General features: G+C 44.9%; 1 protein-coding gene and 1 non-coding gene across 3 annotated transcripts in view; both read left to right on the top strand.

Annotated features, from left to right (window-relative positions):
* LOC124777089 (protein tweety) overlaps positions 1–24,163 on the top strand; it is a 183,357-nt gene that overhangs the window by 2,927 nt on the left and 156,267 nt on the right. The window lies entirely within an intron of this gene.
* On the top strand, positions 6,836–6,909 carry Trnat-ugu. Its single transcript has one exon. It is a non-coding gene; the product is annotated as a tRNA-Thr (tRNA).

Raw genomic sequence — 24,163 nt, 5'->3', positions numbered from 1 at the left:
TGGAGTGGACAAACTAGTACCCTCATGTATGGTAGCATGCTCACGGATGATGAGGGTCAACCGACTTGCACGGTAGTAGCAGTGTCGCCAAACTGCACACCTGTGTGCCAGCCATGTATTGTTTATTTTTATCCCCAAGTTAAAAATTTTATTTCGAGGCTTGAAAATTACAATCTGCTTCTGGCTAATTTGAACCTCACTATTTTATACATTAGCCTGCCGAGCAGACGCCTCTTTTTGTTAACCGATCCAAAATAAATAATAGCAGTTACATAACTTATGTCATTCTGGGCACTCTGGAAGTACAGTGTGTGTGTGTGTGTGTGTGTGTTTGTGTGTGTGTGTGTGTGTGTGTGTGTGTGTGTGGTGCGCGTGCGCGTCGCGTGCGTGCGTCATTGCGTTTACGTCGTCGCTTACGCTTACCAGTGTCCGTTAGCGCGCAACAGATACACAGACAGACAGAGAGAGAGAGTATATTTATTCGAAAGTATGGTCATGCAACTTCCATGGGCCTTTCGTTGAAGGGCACGACTGTACCGGGCTGTAACGCGATATTTTCCAGTGTCAAAGGAAACAGTGGAGCGCTCGCGGCGTGTGTCTCGGGGTACTGCAAACGCAGCAGCTGCTCTTTTGCATGAAACTCGAGAGGGTATTCGTCGATAAACACCGTCTAACCTCTATTTTATTCTCTTCACGTTTTTCAAAAAGGTCGCTGTTTCGAATACGAAATGAAAGCCCCTGAAAGATGACCCCGTTCATCAATAATCTGTTCTTCCGATGTTCTTCAACTGAATGAAACTGGGAGATGCATAATTAACCTCCGGAGATTCCCAAGGCAGAGTTACGGGGCTATTAATGTTCACTGTAAGTATAAATAATACGGTGGACAACGTCGAAAACTCCGTTAGGCCGTCTGGGGACGATGTTCTTGGCTACAGGAAGGATGAGCAGGCGCAAAATTGCAACGAAATGCAAAAGGTCGACGATTCGTGCAATGACTGGCAGATGAAAATGTAAACAAATGGGGCGCGCTGCTCATTAATAGTGTGGAAGACCCTTTACTGTTGTATTACACTGTTGTTGTAGTGGTGGTCTTCAGTCCAAAGACTGGTTTTATGCAGCTCTCAGTGCTCGCGTATTCTGGGCAGGACTCCTCACGTCTACTTAGCTGGTGCCACCTATACCTACTTAAGCCTTCGGATCTAATCTTCTGTAGCACCACATTTCAAAAGCTTGGATGTATTCCCTTCTTGTCCTTACTCTTTAAGGGGGGATGTTTATGAAATTGACCAAAAATGTCAATTTTCGATTTATTTTTTATTTGTTAGTGCAGCTCATGGACAATAAGTTCCCAAAGTTTCAATGTTGAAATCGCATTCGAAGTGCCTGAAAATTAATTAAAGGTGTGACGCGGCCTCCCTGCCACGCCAAACTAAGAGGGATAACAACCCCTACATTGACAAGGAGAGACTTCCAAATTGTATCCTGGATCTTGTCAAGCCCACTTACAGGTTTCTGGCCGATGCTGCACTTCTCAAAAAGTGTGTTCATGGCAAAATCCAAAATCCAAATGAGCCTCTACATTCACACATATGGAAACGATGCCCTAAAAACACATTTGAATCTGCTACAGTTGTCACAATTGCAGCTTATGATGCAGTTATTGTATTTAATGATGGGAACGTGGGGAGGATGAAGGTAATAGAAATATTGGGCTTCAAGTTAGGAAATTTTACTCAAGACATCCTGAGAAAAATACATTTACAGCGTGTCTCTGCAGCTGAAAAGTCAGTTGAAGACCTGGTAAAGGAAAGAAGACAGACAACGAGAAACCAAAAGAGAAGCCTTGAAGGGAAAAACGACCCAGATTACAAATGTGATGCCTTCTGAAGAAGTGACATAAGGAAAAAAGTTAGGTTGAACTTTAAATTGCGTTTCCTGAAAAGTCTGTTTTTTAAAGTTTATGTACCTTTTCCTCAGATTCTATGAATAATAGAATTATGCAATTTTGTACACATATTTGTGTAAACCTAATAAACCTTGTCTCAAGCGCAAATTTTGAAATTCTGATTGCAAGCCGTGATATGGGGCAAAATGCTTGGGATTTTGCATGAATTTAAATTTGTGGAATTATAATTTAAAAATTATGAAAATTCTCCTATTTCACCTATTCCAAAAACCTCATGAGAGACGCTTACATATAAAGAGATGAAACATAGAAATTTTTGTAGAAATCTCTTGAATACTTTCTGAGAAAAAGGAATATACAATATTTTTTGAAAATAAAACTTCAAATTCCATTAAAATAATAGTTGAACATATGTAATCAAAGGATTTTATATGCAAATGTGTTACTTTCGTGTAAAGACTGGTAGAAAATTTCATTGCCCTGTCTCCAAAACTGTGAATTTGGTGCCTTTTTGAAATAGTGTGTGTTTTACTTCCGTGTGAAGCTTCACTACTACCAAATATTTTCGGAGAAGACTTCCAAACCGTAGAATTTATGTTTCGTGTTCAACATACACTGGTGTGTAAAGCTTAAGGGGAAAGTAACTTTCGCATGATGTATTACTGGCAAGTGACATAGCTCGATGAAAGTTGGACCATAGATAGAAATAACTGCCACACTGCAGCATGAGAGGTGGCTGAAAGAAATACGCAACGAGACGAACAGAAATGACACTTTTATTAAAAGACTGCCTACACTACGCCTGTCCGTTCTCTTTTAGAATTCTGTTGCGCGGTGTGGGAGATAGGACTGACTGAGTACATCGAAAAAGTTCACAGAAAGGCAGCACGTTTTGTATTAGCGCGAAATATGGGAGAGAGTGTCACAGAAATGATACGGGATTTGGGATGGACATCATTAAAAGAAAGGCGTTTTTCGTTGCGGCGGAATCTTCTCACGAAATTCCAATCACCAACTTTCTCCTCCGAATGCGAAAATATTTTATTGACACCGACTTACATAGGGAGGAACGATCACTAAGATAAAATAAGGGAAATTAGAGCACTTACAGAAAAATATATGTGTTCATTCTTCACGCGCGCTACACTAGATTGGAATAATAGAGAATTGTGAAGGTGGTTCGGTGAACCCTCTACCAGGCACTTAAATGTGATTTGCAGAGTATCCATGTAGATGTAGATGTAGAAGATGATAATTGAAAGAAGTCACCGCGATTCATGATGGTCCATTGGACATTACAAACGGCGGGACATGTTTTTTAATAGGGTGTGATCACCACCGACGGCGGGGCTTTGCTACGTATTGCCATGTTGGCCACTAGGTTGGTAAGGAGCTGTTCTGGCAGGTCGTTCCATTCCTGCACCAGCGCGGTTGACAACTGCTGGATGGAGGACGTACTGCAGAACGTTTCCCCAACACGTGCCACACATCCTTTATGGGACTAAAGTCGAGGCGACGGGCAGGCCAGTCCATTCGCCGAACATTCTCTCGTTGGAAGATGTCCTCTAGCTACTCAGTTCGGTGGGATCCCTCATTGTCATCAATAAAAGTGAAGTGAGGACCAAATGCACCCTTGAAAAGACGCACATGGGGAAGGAGTACAGTGTCGCAATAACGTTGACCAGCGAGTGAAGCCTGTTCAAAGATTTGGTCAGTACGCCCATGCAACATTATACTTGCGCATACGTAATATGTGGACCACCGACACGATCATGTACGACTGTGTTCGTGGATGCAGACCGTGTTCCCACTTCACGTCACGTGGTGATACGTCCAGCAGTGTAGAACAGGATCATTTTGCTGATCCAGGTGACATCGTGTTGGGAAGCATAATGTTACACCGAGTTAAATCACATACTACACCTGTGGAGCCTGTGGAATGGATTGGAGAGACGCACTACAGTATGTCCACATGCAACAACGGCCATCCAGTTCTGGTCGACCGCGCAGGTGGAGGAATGGGACGTCCTACCTCAAGAACTGCATACCAACATAGTGGCAGCTCGCCTCGGCAGCTGGGGGGTCGACGAGGTGGATTGCCAACCGAAGGAGCCCGGGTTCGATTCCCGGCCGAATCGGAGATTTTCTCCGTTCAGGGACTGAGTGTTGCGTTTTCCTTACATTCCTATCGCCATTAGTGACACGAAGATCGTCTCAAACACGTAGTCGTATCATCTTTCCACTTCTGAGACTGCTGCATGGGCAAGAAACTAAAGCCAATAAACTGAAATAAAAAAAAAAAAGCCTTGTGGTAAGCACTGGTGCACGGTTCAGAACGTGCATTGCCGTACGCGGTTATCACACACCCTATTAGGACCTATATACCGCCGTTTGTGATGTTGAAACGTCCCCTTAAAAAATTATAAATGACTGTGCCTAAACTGACACACAATATTTTTAGCGCAACGCAGTCTGACTTTCCAAAATCCCTACAAGAGAATGGCCCTGACTAACAATAACCTATACCTTTCATGAATCACTTACCTCACAAAAATCTTCGTTACTCAAACTACTGCAATACAGCGTGCGCCAATACTGCCAGCTGAATAAAAGATTCTAACTACTGAAGGCACTAACTACTGATAGGCACAGTTAGCAAATGAAAGATTTTGATAGAGAACAAACAATGTATTTACCTTAATAGTGTTCAAAAGTCATAATATGTATATCAGTTCATGACATCCAGTCTTACAAATTTACTGTCTCTGACGGACACACGTCCAGATCATCCGCTCTCAAAACTCCGCCATCTCTCTCCCCACATCCACCACTGCTGGCGGCTCAACTCCAACCGCGCAACGCTATGCGCTGTTAACAGCCAACTGCCCAACACTTCAATAGCATATACTCCAACAATGCAAACCAATCACAGCCTTCACATAGCACAGTCAGTCATTTTCATATAGAGCGCTACATGGCGTTACCAACATAAAAACGTAACAGCCTACTTACAACCTCAAGGGGTCCATCATGAGTCGCGGCGACTTCAATATAATTATCGTCTTTGAGTAAAAGTGTCGTTTGTATTCGTCTTATTGCATTTTTCTGTCAGTTACCATCTACACTATTACTGTAGCAGTTCTTTCTACGTACGGACCGAGTTTCATCGAGCTGTGTTACTTGGCAGTAGCGGCGCGGAGTAGCCACGCGGTCTAGGCGCCTTGCCACGGTTCTCGCCCCCCCCCCCCTCCCCCTCCCCCTCACCCGTCAGAGGTTCGAGTCGTGTGTGTATTGCCCTTAGCATGAGGAGTGTGTAAGCCTAGGGGCCGATGACCTCAGCAGTTTGATCCCATTGGAACTTGCTACCACCAACACCACCACCTGACAGTAACACATCATGCGAAAGTTACTTTCTCCCTTACGTTGTACGCGCCAGTGTATTTCTCTCAGTCAGAAAATCTTTCCTCGTTATTTCTTGTCTGCACTTTACACCCTCTCTACTTCTAATGTCGTGAGCTATTTTCGTCTCCATATAATAAAACTTGTCGACTACAGTGGTGTCCAAAATTAAAGCAACAAACGGAAATTTTGCAAGGTTACGTTTATTTTGCCACAAAACAGTATAAACAGATGACAGTGAAGAAGAAACTATGTAAATAATACATAACGTAAACATAGAGCTAGACAATCATATTCTTCGTTTTTCCCAATTTATCGGATTTGCACACACTTTGCGACAGCTGGTTAATGTGCTCAGTATGGCGTGTGACCACTTCTTGCAGCAATAAACGCCTGACAACCAGGGGGCTTGCTGTAAATAGTGTCATCAGTCTCATATTGAGGCAATAAAGCCCATTCTTCCTACAGAGCTGCTCACAAGTCTTGGAGAGTGGTTGTTGGATGCTGACGTGATGCAACCCATCTCCCTAGTGCACCCCAGACATGCTACATGGGATTCAGATCGTGAAAGCGAGCAGGCCACGCCACTCGTGCAATATCTTCCGTTTCCAAAGACACCTAAACTACCCGTGCTTTATGAGGTCGAGCATCATCGTCCATCAGGTCGAAGTCTGGGCCCACAGCAACTCGCAACAACCGTGCATGAGATTCTAAGATCTCCTCACTGTACCTGATAGCTGTTAAACCTTAATGATTCTCCCGTACAGTTTCATTAAGAGGTGTTCGCGTAGTCAACATAATCCCTTCCCACACCATTAGGGATCCTCCTCGATTTCAGTCTCTTTCCACAATCTTTGGGTCGTGTTCCACGTTCCCTCCAGGTGCGAATCGTCGAGAATCACTCTCAAGACCAAATCGGGACTCATCTGTGATAAGAAAATTGGCGCACTTTTAAACCATTCAGGTGGCATGTTGACGGCTCCACTCTAGAGCTCCACTCTAGACATTGCCTGCTGTGGAGACGCGTCAGAGGTGCACATACAGCAGATTTCAGACAATAGAGGCCACCATGCCGAAGCCTTCTGTACACCGTTTGCCTCGATACAACACGTCCAGTGGACGCTGTGAGGTCGGATGCCAGTTGCCGTGCACTGATAGGTCCTCTCCTTTTGATATCACACTTGGTCGGCCATACCCCGTTCCTCGGGATACTGTTTCGGTCTCTATAAACAGTCGCCACGTCTGAGAAACAAAGATTCGCATTAATATACATACTAAGATGGAATCTGTTCTTTCAGTCATGTCCGAAAGAACAGATACCATCTTAGTGTATATATAGTTAAGGCTCACTGGCCACTTGACCATCTTCTTCTTCTGTGCGAATGCACAAACAGTGCCCGAACTCTTACGGGAATAAGTATAATGGGCGTGGGCACTACGAATGCAGTGCGGGACAATACGTTGAGAATGTGGGTTTCGCGGAAGGCGTGCCAGAGATAAATCCCTGCAGTCGCACTATCCTCTGTGTCCTCGGTGGCTCAGATGGATAGAGCGTCTGCCATGTAAGCAGGAGATCCCGGGTTCGAGTCCCGGTCGGGGCACACATTTTCATCTGTCCCCGTTGATGTATGTCAACGCCTGTAAGCAGCTAAGGGTTTTCATTTCGTTGTAGATTCATGTTAAGCCATTGGGCCACATCAGTCTGGTAGGTGTCTTCTCTGTGCCATACTGCACCGTCTGTGACTGTGTACACAGCGGTTGTGGATGTGGGACTATCCAGGAAACACTACCCCGCTTGATAGCTGCCCCGACGTCACTGCTGGCGTTGTCTGTTGAGCAGAATGCCATCGTACGGACATCTGTTGACAGTTTGTATGACTATATGGTGAATTGGACACAGGACGGGAAAATAGCGGTTTGTTGCTTTACTTTTGGACACCAGTGTATTTCAGAGTGTCTTTTGCTAATCCGATTCTCTCAGCATCGCCTGGTTTAACTCCACTATATTACATTAACATTATCTTGCTTTTATTGGTGCTTATCTTGCAATCTCTTTTGAAGACTCTATCCATTCTGTTAAATAGCTCTCCGAGTCGCTTTCCGTCTCTGAAAGAGTTACAGTGTCACCAGAAACTGCCAAAGTTTTTTTCTTTTTTTAACTTTAATTTCAAACTTGGCCTTACTTTCCTTTACCGCTTGTCCAATGTACTGACAATAACATCTGCGATAGACGTATGAAAGGTTAAACTTCCGTTTAGTAAACAGTATCTCTGAATGTAATCCACTAAAGGTGGGGTGAGAGAGTGATTTCTTAGTGCGCTAATTTAAAGAGAATGCAAGGCAAAGGCCGCTGTCAGCTCGTCAGCAAAGTTCTTTTTCTCTCCCCAGTTACTCGGCGCTCTGCGACGCATTGTGCAGCCCTGGCGTCGCTTAGCGGCGCAATTTAAACTTTGCGGGGACTCGCAGCGCCGCTAATCATCTGCTCTGGGAAAAAGCAACCGTATTAACGCGCGCGCCCAGAAAGCCGTGAATGGCCGGAGCGCTTAATTACTCGCCTGGCTTTCAGCGCCACGCAAAAGAGTTTACGTAGCGGACGCATTACGCGTCGTGCCTAAAGATTTTATCTTAAGTAGTTCACAACAAGGCCAGCTGCGAAACACGTTCGCTTTTCCATCCTAGTACTTCTGCATCTACAGTTATCTCGCTCCGATCCCTTCCGAGTGGAATGCGGAGGAGGGTATTTCTTACTCCTATAAAACAGTTTGTATCTTGTAATGTATAAACAATTTTCAGCAGATCATTTTGTTTCTTAATTGAAAAGATGGCAGTCACAATAAATGTCAGAGTAATGTATCTGCTTCACCTGCAGTCTCGTAGACCGCAACCGAATCTCATCTTATCGGTCTTGGAACATGCAAATCCAATGGAATCGGGTTCTCATTCTGAATGTTGAATTTTAAGTTCAGATTGTCCACCTCCATGCTGTTCGTTACATACATGAAATTACTTAAAACATCTATAAATTCCTCGTCATGAGTCTCTCCAGACACGATACTTTACGTGACATCTCTCAAAGGACTAACCAGTACACAGTCAAGCCTGCCAGTCATGACACCAGATCACAGGAAACTGATATAAATTTTATTGCAAAAGTGGTATACAAAATACCTTGACTTTTATTACAGTTCAGTTGTTACATTTTACCGAACTGCTCTTCAGTTAATTATTTCCTTTTCTTTTATAAGGGATATTCAGAATTTTGTTGCGTTTTTATTTGACTAACTTCAGTATAATAATTGCACAAGTTCTAATGAAATATTTGACGTTACAAAACGAATTAATCCTTTCTTATACATTAACAAAAATTGAAAATATGTTGTTTACGAATCACAGTTCCACTTATTACATGCCCCGTATAAGTCGCCAGAGCATCGACATCATTTTGTAACTGATACGATACCTCTCGTCTCGGCAGTCTTTAATGAACTGTTCGATACCCTCGATTTTATTACTGCCTCCCGTTGCACACTTCACCGGAACTAGGAATCGAAGTACATCAGAAATGAACCGCAGTAAGTTGCACGAATTTGTAGCTGAGCAGCTGTCACAAAAACGCGCCTACCAACTTTCGTTTATGTCGTACAACTCCTTCTTGGTGTTCCCATTTTTTTCCCACCAAAATCAAATAATATACAGTAACAAAATTTCGGAAGTACAAGATCACGGGTTACTGTAAGGGCGAGATAAGCCATTGCAAATGTTAAACGCTGACGCTGATACATTAATAACCGGTGTAACATCCAGAATGTTGAATACAAGCATGCAAAGGTACATGCGTTGTGTTCTTCAGATGCCAGATGTCAGTTTGTCGAATTGAGTTCCATGGCTGTTGCACTTGGTCGGTCAGTGCAGGGACGGTCAATCGTGTTTGTGGGTGACGCTGGAGTTGTCGTCCAATGATGTTCCATATGCGTTCGATCGGAGACGGATCCCATGATCAAGTAGGCCAAGGCAACATGTCGAACTCTATAGCGTATGTTGGGTAAAAACAGCGGTATGTGGACGAGCGTTATCCTGTTGGAAAACACGCTATTGAATGCTCGTCAACAATGGCAGCCCAACAAGTTGACTCGCCGTATTGAAGTGCGTGGGATAACTAAGAGAAATTCCACCCGTGACTAGGTGTACGTCCAGTGTGTCTATCACGCAGGTAGGTTGGTTGCAGGTCCTCAATTGGCCGCTTTCTAATTACCAAACGACCTCTACTGTCACCGAGGCAGAAGCGGAAGCTGCTTTTATCAGAAAACACAACAGCCCTCCAGTGAACTCTCGCTTAACACCACTGAAATCGCAAACGCATTGGTTTGGGGTCAATGGAATGCACGCTACAGGACGGTTGGCTCGGAGCTGTCCTCTGAAGTAACCAATTTGTAACAGTTCGTTGTGTCACTGTGGTGCCAACTGCTGCTCAAATTGCTGCTGCAGGTGCAGTACGATGCGCCAGAGCCATATGCCAAAGACGAGGGTCTTCCCGCTCTGTAGTACCACGTGGCTGTCCGGAGTCCGATCTTCTTGCGATCGTACATTCTTGTAACCTCCGCTGTCAGCAATCATGTACAGTGGCTACATTCCTGCCAACCCTTTCTGCAATATCGCAGGATAAACGTCCATCTTCTCGTAGCCCTATTATAAGACCTCGTTAGACTCAGTGAGGTGTTGATAATGTCGTATTTGTTGCCTTAAGGAACGAAACAAAATTTCGATGTAGACCCCCTACGCGCCGTATGCCACAAGTCAGCCGGTTCGTCTGAAATCAAAATTGAGTTGACGTTAGCGAAGTATATAAGACTCTTTAGGAGTTGTACCTCGCTTAAGTTATTGGGACCATAGGAAAGAAAATTGCTGCCATTTGAAAAAAATAGGGTTTTTTCATCGATTTTTCGACTTCGTCGGCCAAGTAAAAATATTTATAGTTGATGGATCGGAATAAAAGTGGTACAACTCCTAGACAATTTAGTTAGCTTCGTCGGAAACAGTAGATTTGAAGTTACCACACCACGCGAAAAAAAAAGTCATTTCGAGAAACACGCGTTTGAAGATAGTAAACCTCCCTTTAAAGGCATTCTTGACTAACATCAATTTAAAACAAAGGAGAGAGGGTGAAAGGTGCTATAAGTGGGATAAAAACACGACAGCGGAGCTAAAGTAACGACACGGGGAAATGTAACTGTCTGACCACTTACAAATAAAAAACTTCCTAAAATTTTAGGAAACAAGTTGGACTTATCGCAAAACTTTAAAATTCTCGTTCGTTTGAACGTCACTTAAAGTACAGGACCGATCTGCTGAAATCTGCTGCTGCCCTCTGGCCTGAAATCGAAACGCAGTCTAATTAAATATGGCGCGCTGTGATCTGTACATCACAAGAACCACACACTGGAGGGTTCTCGCGCCGGATCGAGAGGCCATGCGTCACAGGGCCCTGACCTGTACGAAGACAGATAATGAGGACCTCATCCCACCTACGTGGCTGGAGGGAGAAACGCCATGCCGCATTGTGGACTTTAGTAGACGGAGCTTGTTGTCTGTCACTTTCACCCACTCATCCTCCCATCGACCCAAGACCGTATCTCAACAGCGAGGCTGCACCACGTAGGGCGATGGTACACTGAATTAATTGAGAAGTAGGAGACTGGCTGATGTATTCGCCCTTTAATTCCCCTTAACACCCACGTACGCTGGCACACAGCATGAAGACAGTACCTTCCTCAGCCTTTGTGGAGCTCAAGTGGTTCAAATGGCTCTGAGCACTATGGGACTTAGCTTCTGAGGTCATCAGTCCCCTAGAACTTAGAACTACTTAAACCTAACTAACCTAAGCACATCACTCACTTCCATGCCCGAGGCAGGATTCGAACATGCGACCATAGCGGTCGCGCGGTTCCAGACTGTAGCGCATAGAGACGCTCGGCCACCTCGGCCGGCTTTGTAGAGCGTCCTGGATATTCTCGGCTGCTTTACCTGCCGGATACAAACGTTGTAGAGTGTGAAGGGGAATCAGGGAATCGGAACAGACAAGAAATTTAGCATCCGTAAGACATCTCGTCTGCTCCATTGCCCTTGTCGAACAAAATAAACTCGTGAGCGAGATGTATCTTGAGGACACGACGGATGTTTCGTACGTATGCCTACGGAGTGGGAGTCCGCCAGCTAGCGCCGGGAGAGCGTGTCTCCATCGGCAGCCAGCTTTCCCTTCGTGCCTGGTGGTGTCCTTCCGGTGACTTGTTCGCAAATTCAAAGCGGCTCGGCAAGGCTCTGCAGGAAGAGCGAGGCGCAAATACCTGACAGCAGCAGCTGCAGCAACAGGTAGAGCGGCAGCAGCAAATCCTAGCGCCGCGTGGGGGAGGGGGGATCAGGAGTGGGGGAGGGAGTAAGGAGCGAGTTCCGACAAACGACTCGCGCTCACTAGCGGAAGTGCTCCAGCAGCTACCACACGGCGGGGAGGCACTGTTACCGATATAGACAGATAAAAAAGCAAGTGTGCGTGTGTGTGTGTGTGTGTGTGTGTGTGTGTGTGTGTGTGCGTGGGTGCTTGCGTGTGCGCGCATGCGTATTTCGAAGCTTACGTCCCGAACGTCTGAAGCAATTCAAAGTTGCTACATGTATGCTTACTACAATAAAAAAATTTACTTTTGAGGTAAAACGCCTCTAGCGTTGTGGGAGTGTGGATGCGAAAATGGCATCAAGTAAACCATAATTCTGGAAAGCCTGGAGCAGACTCAGCCAAACGCGGTATATGCAGTACTTCTTCCTTTCTCCTTTTTGCTGCCCCTATCCCGTGTCTTCACAGGTTCGGTGCGCTATTCTGAATTTGGCAGTACTAGTCGTAAAGGGTGGACAGATACCCTTCCTGTTGCCATAATGTGGTGTATATGTGACTTCTCATCTAGGAAGCCAACCTCGGTGAAGAATGTGCAGAGCTGACCCAACGACATATCTTAGGAGTTAATTTCCACAGCATTTGTAGATTTAGAGAAACATTTTGACAATGCTGACTGGACTACACGCTTTGAAATTCTGCAGGTAGCACGGGCAAAGTTTACGGAGCGGGAAGTCATCTACAACTTACACAGAAACCAGTCTGTAATTACACTTATCAGCCAGAATATTATGACCATCTATCTAATAGCCGCTATGTCCACCTTTGGCACGGATAACAGCGGCGACGCGTCGTGGCATGGAAGCAATGAGGCATTTGGTAGGTCGCTGGAGGTAGCTGACACCACATCTGCACAGACAAGTCATCTAATTCCCGTAAATTTCGGGAGTGGGCGATTTGCTCTGACGTCGTGTTCAATCACATCTTCCTCGACCACTCCATCACACTCCTGGCCTTGTGACATGGCGCATTATCTTGTTGAAAATTGCCACTCCCGTCGGGAAACATGACTGTCATGAATTGGTGTACGTGGTGTGCAACCAGTGTACGATACTTCTTGACCATCAAGGTACCGTGCACGAGCTCCACTGGACCTATGGATGCACACGTAAGTGTTACCCAGAGCATTATGGAGCCAACGCCAATATGCCTCCGTCCCTCAGTACAACTGCCAAGGATCTGTTCTCCTGGAAGACGACGGATTCGTGGCCTCCCATCTGGATGATGAAGAAGGGATCGGGATTCACCAGACTATGCTACGCTCCGCCCCTGTGCCCATTTCAGTCGCAATTTTCGATGTCGTGGTGTTAACATTGGCTCATGCTTGGGTTTCGACGGCAGAGGCCAGTCGTTAGGAGGGTTCGGTGCACTGTGTGTTCAGACACACTTGTACTCTGCCCAGCATTAAAGTCTCATTTCAGTTACGCCACAGTTCGCCGCCTGTCTTGTTTTACCAGTCTGCGCACCCTACATTGTCCGATATCCGTAAAGAGGGGTGGCCGCCAACCGCCCGACTTTTGGTTCAAACGGTTCAAATGGCTCTGAGCACTATGGGACTCAACTGCTGAGGTCATTAGTCCCCTAGAAATTAGAAATAGTTAAACCTAACTAACCTAAGGACATCACACACATCCATGCCCGAGGCAGGATTCGAACCTGCGACCGTAGCGGTCCCGCGGTTCCAGACTGCAGCGCCAGAACCGCGCGGCCACTTCGGCCGGCCCCCGACTTTTGGACGTGGTTTCACGTTGGTTTCGCCACGTGTTGAAGACACTCACCACAGCATTACACTAATACCCGACAAGTCGTGCTGTTTCCGAAATAGTCGTGGTGACCCTCCGAGCCATCACAATCAGACTCAGTCGAGACACGGACTGCGCGCTCTCTGATACAGCGTGGACAATGAGTGTTTCTGACTAGCAGTCATTCCTCGCCAGGTGACGTTGCTATCGCATGGACGAGTTTATATCGATCGTAGGTCGGCGGTCATAATGTTCTGGCTGATCAATGTATAAGAGTAGAAAGGCACGAAAGGGAAGCAGTAATTAAGAAGGGAGTGAGACAGGCTTGTAGCTGTCACCAATGTTATTCCATCTGCATGTTGAACTTGCAGTAAAGGAATGCAAGGACAAATCTCGAAAGGGATTTCAAGCTCAGTGAAAATAAATTGAAACCTTAACGTTTGCGATTGACACTGTAATTCTGTCAGAGGCGGTTAAGAACTTGGAAGAGCAGCAGATCGGAAGATATATTATCGTGAAAAGACGTTTTAAGATGATCGTCAACAAAAGTAGGGTAATAAACTTTAGTCGAATTAAATTAGGCGTTCTTGACGAAATGAGATTAGGAAATGACATACCAGAAGTCACAGACGAGTGACGATATCTAGGTAGTAATATAACTGACGATACCAGGAATAAAAAGAATATAAAATGCAAAAAGTTAAAGCAATTCTCTTATTAAGTTTCCTTTGTGACAGTAAGAAGAAACTTTCTTAAAAAAATAAATACCGTAATATGGAACATAAATTTAATTGGCTGGCATTGTCGAAATTTCACCCTTCATTGTTGGACACTTAGACTGCGACCAGGAATGGAGGGTGAAGCTTCGACAATAGCAATCATTCGTGCTGGCTAAGAATCAGAAAAATCACGAAACAAACATCGGCCGAAGAACCCGAGACAGAAGCCAACAGACATTTAAATTTAACTGTCAAGAGGCCTTTTCTGAAAGTATTTGTCTGGAATATAGCGTAGTACAGCAGTTAAACGTGGACTATAAATAGCACGGGCAAGAAGACTAAAGAAACTTTAGAAAGATTGCCGAAAGTTAGAAGGGAGATTTAGCGATTAATGAGGAAATACTGAATCGAGAGGAGGAGAAACGATCCTTATGGCAGCGTTTGTCTAAAATAAGGGCTTGGTTGATAGGAGACATCTTGAGGCGCGAAGCAGTAATGCAATTAGTAATGAAATGATGTGTTGGGGAGTAATAACTGTAGGGGGAGACGAAGGTTTGAGCATCAAGCAAGTTAGTATGGACGTAGGTTGCAATAGTGATGTAGAGGTGAAGAGAATTGCACAGGCTAGGCTAGTGTGGAGAGCTTGTAAGAGGGTGGCGTGGTAGGAATATGAAGGAACTTACGTGTAATAATTATCAAAAACAATCTATATTTGCATAATGAAATGAAATGATCGTATGGCATTGTTGGCCGGGAGGCCCCATGCGGGGAAGTTCGGCCGCCGTATTGCAAGTTCTTTTTAGTTGACGCCACTTCGGCGACTTGCGATTCAAAGATGATGAAATGATGATGACGAACACACAACACCCAGTCATCACGAGGCAGAGAAAATCCCTGACCCCGCCGCGAATCGAACCCGGGACCCTGTGCGCCGGAAGTGAGAACGCTACCGCAAGACCACGAGCTGCGGACTATATTTGCGTAGAATTTGTAATTGTAGAGATTGCAGGGATGATTGCTGAGAGGTCTTGGCGACATTTAACCCCTGTGGGTGAGGGCGGCAGTAGGAAGGAATGACACGTAGAACGCAATTCTAGAACGCTTTAAGGACTGCAAACCAAATTTAATACGAATTTGATTTGCCATCTTTAAAAATAAGTACTGCGGATCCAAACAACCCCTACGATAACCAGGGATTCCGGTAGGGTGTAGCATATCTCCGCAAAGCCTCGGGAAGTTGAAACCATAGTGGGGCGACACATCTAGAGCACTTCTCTCGAACAGCACCCAAGGGGCCCCCGATCTTAACGCCCCCGTCTGACGGACAGATCATCATCGACCACCAACCATCACTTGCCCTCACTTCATGAGATGCTGCGGAGAGGTTTGCAGTTCAGTCCAAGAGACTGCTGCAACAACTGGTAATCGGGATCTTTACGCTAGCGCCTCACCTCCCTTCGCCGGCCAAATACTGGCAGCGCAAATTTCCCAGCAGCGGGATTCGAACTCGGTCACCTCCGAGTGGGGCGCCACCGCACTGGCGTGCGTTAGCGACCAGGGGTACTGAGTTTAGGTGGGTGGTGTATGACTTACTATGTGGAAAAAGTGCCGTCTTCATAAGACTCCGCCAGCACGCTTAAGTTGTGGCGCCCAGGTGCGAAGTAGGTGGCATGTAAACGTAACTGGAAACGTAAATAATGGAAGTCGAATAAAGTCCCGAATACATAGTTTCTGATGTCGCTAGGCTGTTCGGATAGAGCTATGGTCGGTGCTTCATTAAGAGTCGTGGCGAAACTTCATCCCTTCTGTGTTATACTCTTAAAATCATATAGCGAACTATGTGTGGAATTTCTTGAGAGATTGAAACTGAGTAGCGGAGCGGGTTTCGAACGCGGAATCTTGTCTTTGGTGGAGGGGGGGGGGGGGCAGTACTCTTTAACTTGTCTTCACAGCTGCACTTGAGCGGGCGCCTGTCCCTACTTTCCAAAAGTTAGGTGGGGGGGGGGGGGGGGGGGGAAGGGCGTGAGGTAGTCAGTCGCGCCTGCAAAGCTGTTGGTAAGAGCACTGCCTGCATGTTGGTTCAGTTTGAAAGTGCCAGAATACTAATCCCAGTCGTCCTAGAATTGTATTCTGTCACTCTATCCTTCTGGCAATGATTTATTAATGTGAAAAATGCCATTTTAGACCATGGTTCGGAGTCATTAAACTGCAGGTCCTGCCGTAACTAACAGGTTACATCAGTTCTAACGGTCGAAGGAAGGTAAGGGCACAGTACACCTTTCAACAGAAGCATGCCAGTAAAGTACTGCAGTGCTCAGACAAACCTTCGGGTTGAGGAGATTACCACTTTGTTTCCAATCGCTGTGTTGCTGTCGACATTATGTCTAAAATTATAGAAGGAAAAACGAAGATGGTTGCTTTTAGGAGACCTAGTTTCTACTAGAAGTGAGTTACAGGGCTGTTCAGCGACGTAAACAGGGCAATAAGATGACCGACTGGTAGTATGTGTGTATTTACCGGTGGATTAAATTATTTTCTTTTTGACTGCTTCTTCTTCACCACAGACAGCGTCTTGAATAACGAGAGCGTGTGTGTAATCAGCATACAGTCACATGTAGCCTACAGTGAAGAGTGTCGTGACCCTACGGAACAAGTAGCCAATCTGCTTGACGAGAGACTCCTGTAAGAGCGCAGTGTTGTCGCATTAGCAGTGCGGTCTGGCAGAACTCGGGCAGAGCGACTGCGGAAACACTTTGCGCGCCTCGTGTAGCCAACCGTTAGAGCCGTCTGCATAATTAAGTGCACCGTTACGGTATCGACCCCGAGACCTTAACTGCTCGCATCTTATCCGGCAGATCGCAGGAGGGGCGCAACTTAACGGTGGAGGGCCGTCCGCAGCTGAGATCGCCACTGAAACGCGGGAGTACTGCCGGTAAAGCACTAAATGAAAGCGGTCTCGCTTCTGATGTTCCGAGGTACAGCTATACGCGGTGACGCCTGATCAGAAGACTATGCAACTAGAGGTGCAGAAGCAAACAAAGATGTCGGCTGTGAATAACGTACAGCGATCTCTACTTAAACTGAATGTACAATTCCACAGGCGTCCGCAAGGTGGTGGGAAAGGGAGGGCTCTCGCCCTCTCCTGGAATTGCTAGCAACGACTGTTTGCGACGCTGCTTAGCTGCAGTTTTAATACTGTCCAGCTGACGGGCAATATTGTGGCTACCACAATACGTCTTTGCTTTCTTATGGTTGTCACGCTGTCAATGGACAATTATGTTGATGGCTTGAAGTGGCGGCGGTTTTGGCGCTGTTCTGCAGTAAACGTGGATACTAACCTACACAAAAAAATGCAGAAAGAGAGTCCCGAATCCTTTGCCTCTCTCGTTGTCTCGTTTAACCCACATCAGGCAGAAGAAAAGGGCTGATTCGACATCCTGGTGCACCGATTCCGACGTCAGTTCCCATCACGACATTGAAATGACTGCAATATGCGTGCACGTCATCCATCCACAATCTCCATAAGTTCGCCACCTTCCCTTTGTTGCACAACGGTATAACAACGTAAGTTAGCTTTTTGTGTGTAGACAAAGAACGCACGTGAAGCGATGGTGATTCTGCTCTCAGTTTTACACGACAAAGCTGTTGTTGTAGACTCTAAAATTTGTAAATTGGAAGTTTGTGGTAAGTACCTATGGGACCAAACTGCTGAAGTCATCGGTCCCCAGGCTTACACACTACTTAATCTAGCTTAAACTAACTTACGCTAAGGACAACACACACACCCATTCCCGAGGGACGACTCGAACCTTCGACGGGGGCAGCCGCGCGAACCGTGCAAGGCGCCTCAAACCGCACGGCTATCCCGCGCGGCAGACTCTGAACAACACAGCTAGGCTATAATGTAGGTGCAGGGTGACAATTACTGAACTATCTGAAAAAAAAGTAAATTAGTTACAAACTATGGCGTGCACACACTTTATTCATCATGTAAACGTCACTACAGATATTGAGATTTAGGTTATGACATGTTCGGTATGCGTGCCATCATTGGCGATGATGTGGCACAGAGGAATAGCGAAATTCTGCATGACCCGCTGAAATGTCGGAACATGACGCTGTCTATGTCCTCCTGAATGGCTGTTTCCAGCTCAGCAATGGTTTTGGGGTTACTACTGAACACCTTGTCCTTAGTGTAGCCCCACAAATAGGAGTCGCATGTGTTTAGATGCGAAGAATATGGCGGCCAAAAGAGGCCCATCACGGTGGACTCTGGGTATCCAGACCCCGAATGCGATCGCCAAAGTGCTCCTCCAGGACATCACTCTCGTGCTTCGATGGTGTCGAGCTCCGTCTTGCATGAACTCATCTTGTCGAAATCAGGATCACTTTGGATAGTGGGGATGAAATCACCTTCCAAAATCTTCAAGTACCGTTCGGTAGTCACCGTGCCATCAAGGAATACCGCAACGATTATTCCGTGACTGGACACTTCACACCACACAGTCACCCGTTCAGGGTGAAGAGACTTCTAGATCGCGAAATGCGATTCTCAGTCCGCCAAATGCGCCAATTTTGCTTATTAACGAACCCATCCAAATGAAAGTGGGCTTCGTCGCTAAACCAAACCATATTGCGCATAATAATTTCCGTCATGTCTTGCAGCGAACCATGCAATCTAAACGTCCTGAGGCAAACCTTTCAGAAGTTATGACGATTTTATTTCATATAGTTCAACAATTGTCACCCTATGTGTACGTCTATACTTAACCTGTGATGCGAAATACATCAGTCAAAAAAAGAAAATAGTTTCATTCGTTGGGAGAAGGGAAAAAGTATAAAATTTCGACGGCGAAAAGATGCCCGCTCCATGAACTGGGACTACACTTTTCCCAATCAACCTAAAAACTTTAGCTTACAAAGCCACCGTCCAACTTAACTTACGCCAGTGTGCGCTAAAAAATAGGAATCATGAAACTAATGCAATAAATCCATTAACATGAGAAGTTCTGTATGCACAAAAAGAGAGTTCAGTAAGCAACATCTAAATTTTACCCTGTTTATCTACTCCGAGGTGCATTGTGCCTTTTTTCTCTATTTTTGTTAATATTCAACAGGATTTTTCTCAATTGTTCCGACTCTTTTAAATTTCATATTTTTAATTTTCAGTGTCAGTCTAATATTATTACAATATGAATTAACTTTTTGTCTATATTTTCTAGCTATATTTTATAACTCGTTGGATATCCTGAATTTAATAATATGAGAAAATAATTTCAGATCGTTGAATAAAAAACGTAACATCGACTTTCACACTAATAATTTAAAAAAGATGTACTTTGCATAAGCTATTACATGTGCACGCTGTTTCGATACCTAAATAATCTACCTTAAAAGTAGTAATTGAATAACTATCAATCGTTAGCGGTAAAATAAGTTTTGTATACATCCTGTAAATATTAGTTCTTGGGGCAGGACACATTTCCTAACTCACTAAATCAGTTGCAAAAAAAAATTTGTATTTTAGAATCTTGTTCCCTCCCCCCCACAACTCACCACCCCTCTGGCATTAATTCCTGCTGCCGCTCACGACTAACTGCAGCCGTCTGATAGGACCGGCCAAATATCCTTTTATTTCACGGCTGTCATGTTGTATTTAGGCAAAAAACAAAGTATCACTAGAACAACAATTAAAAATAGTTTCCGATTACATCGGATATTCCGGATTTCTGGAGCAGAACAAAATGAGCTGTTTCAGAACTAGTCCAAAGAAATTGGTAACAATTGTGCTATGTCGTTTGAAAACTCATGTGTGATCTCTACATTGATATAATGACAAGAAAACTGATTCTGCTTTATTTTCGCGTACTCTTTAATCGTTCTATTGCAGAAGTACGAAATAAAAGCAAAACATGTCACGACAAAGTACTTCACAAACCTACGCATCACATTTGATGCTACTTTTTCCGAAATGTTCGTGGAAATCATCTTATTGTTCTTTACTATCTTTAGGACAGCATTACCCCACGCAACAGAAATGACTGTGGTATACTACAGAAATACATCTACATGATTGCACTGCAATTCACAATTAACAGGGTGTAAAAGCCAGAGCGGATTTTTTTCGACTGACTGAAAGTATGTGCGTTACTCTGGAAACAATTTTGGGGCGTAATTTGTGCTTTTTTTGGGGGGCAAACTCGTATAACAGAAAATTTCAGCGTTTAATTTATGTGGAAAACTACGGATATGAATAAAAATTAGAATGCGCTCTTTGGGTCTCTGGAATGAGGGGGTGGCTGGAAAATCAGCGGCTTCAATTTACAACACTCGCGCAGTAACGAACCCTAATGAGCGCCTACAATTTTTAACGCGGGAGTTGATCGCTGAAATATTTACAGTGGTTTGAATTATTCAGCTGTTACGGCAGACGACGTACTGAATGAAAGTGTGCTGACTACAGGGAAACGAACAAATGCTCTCGACAGGTCGTCACCCTGGGAAGAGTGTTGAAGAGTTTCTTTAGCTTTCACTACTCACTGAGCATTAGCAAGTTTTAACTCAACACTAGCTTTTGCAACTTGAAGATCAATGAATCAAAGACTATTACTATCATCATCGGTTTTCCAGTCCAGTTGCCCGGGTGTGGGTTACTGGTACCCTCCACTTGGATCTGTCTGTGTGCCATTCTTCTCTCAGGGCTGTATCCTCTTCTTCCTGTATCCTCCTTCACTTGGTCCGGCCATCTCTTCCCTAGTCTTCCTGCGGTCTTCTACCAGCTATATCAGTATGTTGTTTTGCTATCCTTCCATTCGTTTGACATGGCCAAATGTCTCAAACGGGACCTTGCATTTTTTTCCAAGAATGTGTACGCTCCAGCGTCTTCCTTTATTTCTTCTTTTCTTACCGTATCCTTACTAGTTTTATAGATCTAGTTTAAAGTACTTCATTTCTGCAGCGTGGAGATTGTTGGCGACTTGTTTGGTTGTTGTGCACGTTTCTAGGTCATATGTTGTTATGGGGATAAAGTTGATGGAAAACGAGTCTAAAATTTTCCTCTATCATATCTGTTGTTGTCGTGGTCTTCAGTCCGAAGACTGGTTGTGGGTGCAGCTCTCCACACAGGTCTATGCTGTGCAGGCCTCTTCACCACCGCGAAACTACTGCGACCTACATGCACTGGAGCCTGCTTACTGTGGTCGAACCTTGGTCTTTATAACCCACACTTAATTTCTTTCCCAAATTAACGATTCTTTTACGCCTCACGATGTCTCTTGTCCATCTGTCTCTTCATTTAGTTATTTACATCATAAACTTCTTTTTTCTCGAGTTCGGTTCAATACCTCCTCATTAGTCACTCGATCTACCCATCTATTATTTACCATTCTCTCGTAGCTCCAATTTTCTAAACCTTCTACTTTTTTCTTGTCTGAACTGTGTATCGTCAACGTTTGATGTCTGTATCCCGTAAGCCTTCATTTCAGACATACACTTTCAAATGGTTCAAGTGGCTCTGAGCACTATGGGACTTAACATCTGAGGTCATCAGTCCCCTAGAGCTTAGAACTACTTAAACTTAACTAACCTATGGACATTGCACACATCCATGCCCGAGGCACGATTCGAACCTGCGACCGTAGCAGTCGCGCGGTTCCGGACTGAAGCGCCTAGAACCGTTCGGCCACCGCGGCAGGCTACATATACTTTCAGAAAAGACTTCCTACACTTCAATTTGTGTTCGATGTTAGTAAATTTTTCTTTATCAGAAGCGTTTTTCTTCCTATTTCCAGTGTCCATGGTACATCTTCTCTATTTCGGCCATCGTAATTCATTTTGACGCCCAAGTGGCAAACTCATCTGCTAATTTTAGTCTCTAATCGTAATCTAATTCTCTTAGCATTGCCTGATTTAATTTGACTACATTAGTGTGTGTGAGTGTGTGTGTGTGTGTGTGTGTGTGTGTGTGTGTGTGTGTGTGTGTGCGTGTGCGTGTGCGTGTGTTTTTCTCGAGCATAGCTGAAGAACTCCTGGAACAATTTCAAGGAAACTTGTTGCGCATGTGACTTATTATCGGGAAACAATCACTGTGAAGGTAAGACCGTCTTTATTTGTGGGAGCTGAAGTAGGAAGCCGTTGATATGTAAAAATAATGGAAAACGATCGATATTAATGTCGGAAGCACAGTTTTCGGACTCACTGTGGTAGTTGATGACAATCCTGATAATCTTTAATCCCTAGGGGGCTGGGGAGGGGTGCGAGATGTTGCTAGGAAGGCATGACGTGTAAAGCATGTCAGGAACGAACGTTAAAAGACCGTCTGTATCGATGGTAGGCAATTTAAATGAAGAGACAATCATAACAAGAAAGGGATAGGATGCAACAGTGTACATCTCTTGGGCACCACTCTTACCGATGAATCTCCATTTTGAATTTAACGAGTGGCAATTACCAGTGATAATATTTAATAAATTAGAGGTGTAATTTATCAAGTACTGTGATATGGGTTTCGGATCTCCTTTTTTCTCATGGGCAGTTTCATGTTGCTTGATCAATAGAGTATGGACACAAGGATTAATTTATTCTCGCACGTGGAGGAGAAAGTAAAATTGTTATACACTGAGGAGTCAAAGAAATTGCTATACCTGTCTTATATTGTGTAGGACCCTCGCGAGCACTCAGAAATGCCGCAACACGACGTGGCATGGACGCGACTAATGTCTGAAGTAGTGCTGGAGGGAACTGAGAATATGAATCGTGCAGGGCTGTCCATAAGTCAGTGAGAGTACGAGGGGGTGGAGCTGTCTTCTGAACAGTACGTTGCAAGACATCTCAGATATGCTGAATAACGTTCATGTCTGGGTAATTTCGTAGCCAGCGGAAGTGTTTATACTCAGAAGAGTGTCCCTGGAGCCACTCTGTAGCAATTCTGGACGTGTGGGATGTCACATTGTTCTGCTGGAATTGCCCAAGACCGTCGGAATGCACAATGGACATGAATGTATGCAGGTGATCAGACAGGATGCTTACGTACGTGTCACTTGTTCGAGTCGTATCTAGACGTATCAGGGGTCCCATATCACTCCAATTACACACGTCCCACACGCTTACAGAGCCTCGACCAGCTTAGACAGTCTCCTGCTGACATGCAGGGTCAATGGATTCATCAAGTTGACTCCATACCCGTACACGCCTGTCCACTCGATACAATTTGAAACAAGTCTCATCCGGCCAGGCAACATGTTTGGAGTCCTAAACAGCCCAATGTCAATGTTGACGGGTCCAGGCGAGACGTAAGGCTTTGTGTCGTGCAGTCATCATGGGTACGCGAGTGGGCCTTCGGTTCCGAAAGCGCAGACACTTGTTGGTGGCCCAGCTTCGAAATCTGCAGCAATTTGCGGAAGGGTTCTCTTCTGTCACGTTGCTCTTCTGTCAAGTTCTCTGTAAATTTCAGTCGAATTTCTAATCACTGCTGTGTCAAGCACCGTAACATGCAATGAATTTTGATTTCGTTTCCTCCTCCCTTTCTGGATGACTCACTTTTTTGCCAGACAGTAAACGAGTAATGAGTATCAAGTGACAACTGAAAATTTATGTCTGACTCAGACTCAAACCTGCCTTTCCTTCTCTTGCGTTTGATTATTCCATCATATCTCGTGGGAGGACTTACGTTAGCCGGAATTGGAAATCTTATGTGGGAACATGAGTGAGAGTGAAAGTCTGAATAAGTCTTGGGGGCGTTTTCAGATGAACTGACGGGTAAGGCGGCCGCTCGCCGTAAGCGGAAATCCTGCTTCCTGTCCCTGACTGGTAAAACGCTTCAGTAGTCAATATAGATTTGTTACAGCAATGTATTGAATCATTCTGATACAGCTGCGGGACTGGAAGAGTTCGAGCACTGTCTAGTTGAACTTACAACTACTTATAGGTACTTGTTACGGTCTTCTGTCGGAGGATG

This window comes from Schistocerca piceifrons, chromosome 2 (genome assembly GCF_021461385.2).
Source record: "Schistocerca piceifrons isolate TAMUIC-IGC-003096 chromosome 2, iqSchPice1.1, whole genome shotgun sequence".
In the NCBI taxonomy this organism is placed as follows: domain Eukaryota; kingdom Metazoa; phylum Arthropoda; class Insecta; order Orthoptera; family Acrididae; genus Schistocerca; species Schistocerca piceifrons.
The sequence above is the reverse complement of the archived record's forward strand: the minus strand, read 5'-3'. Positions and strand labels throughout refer to the sequence as shown.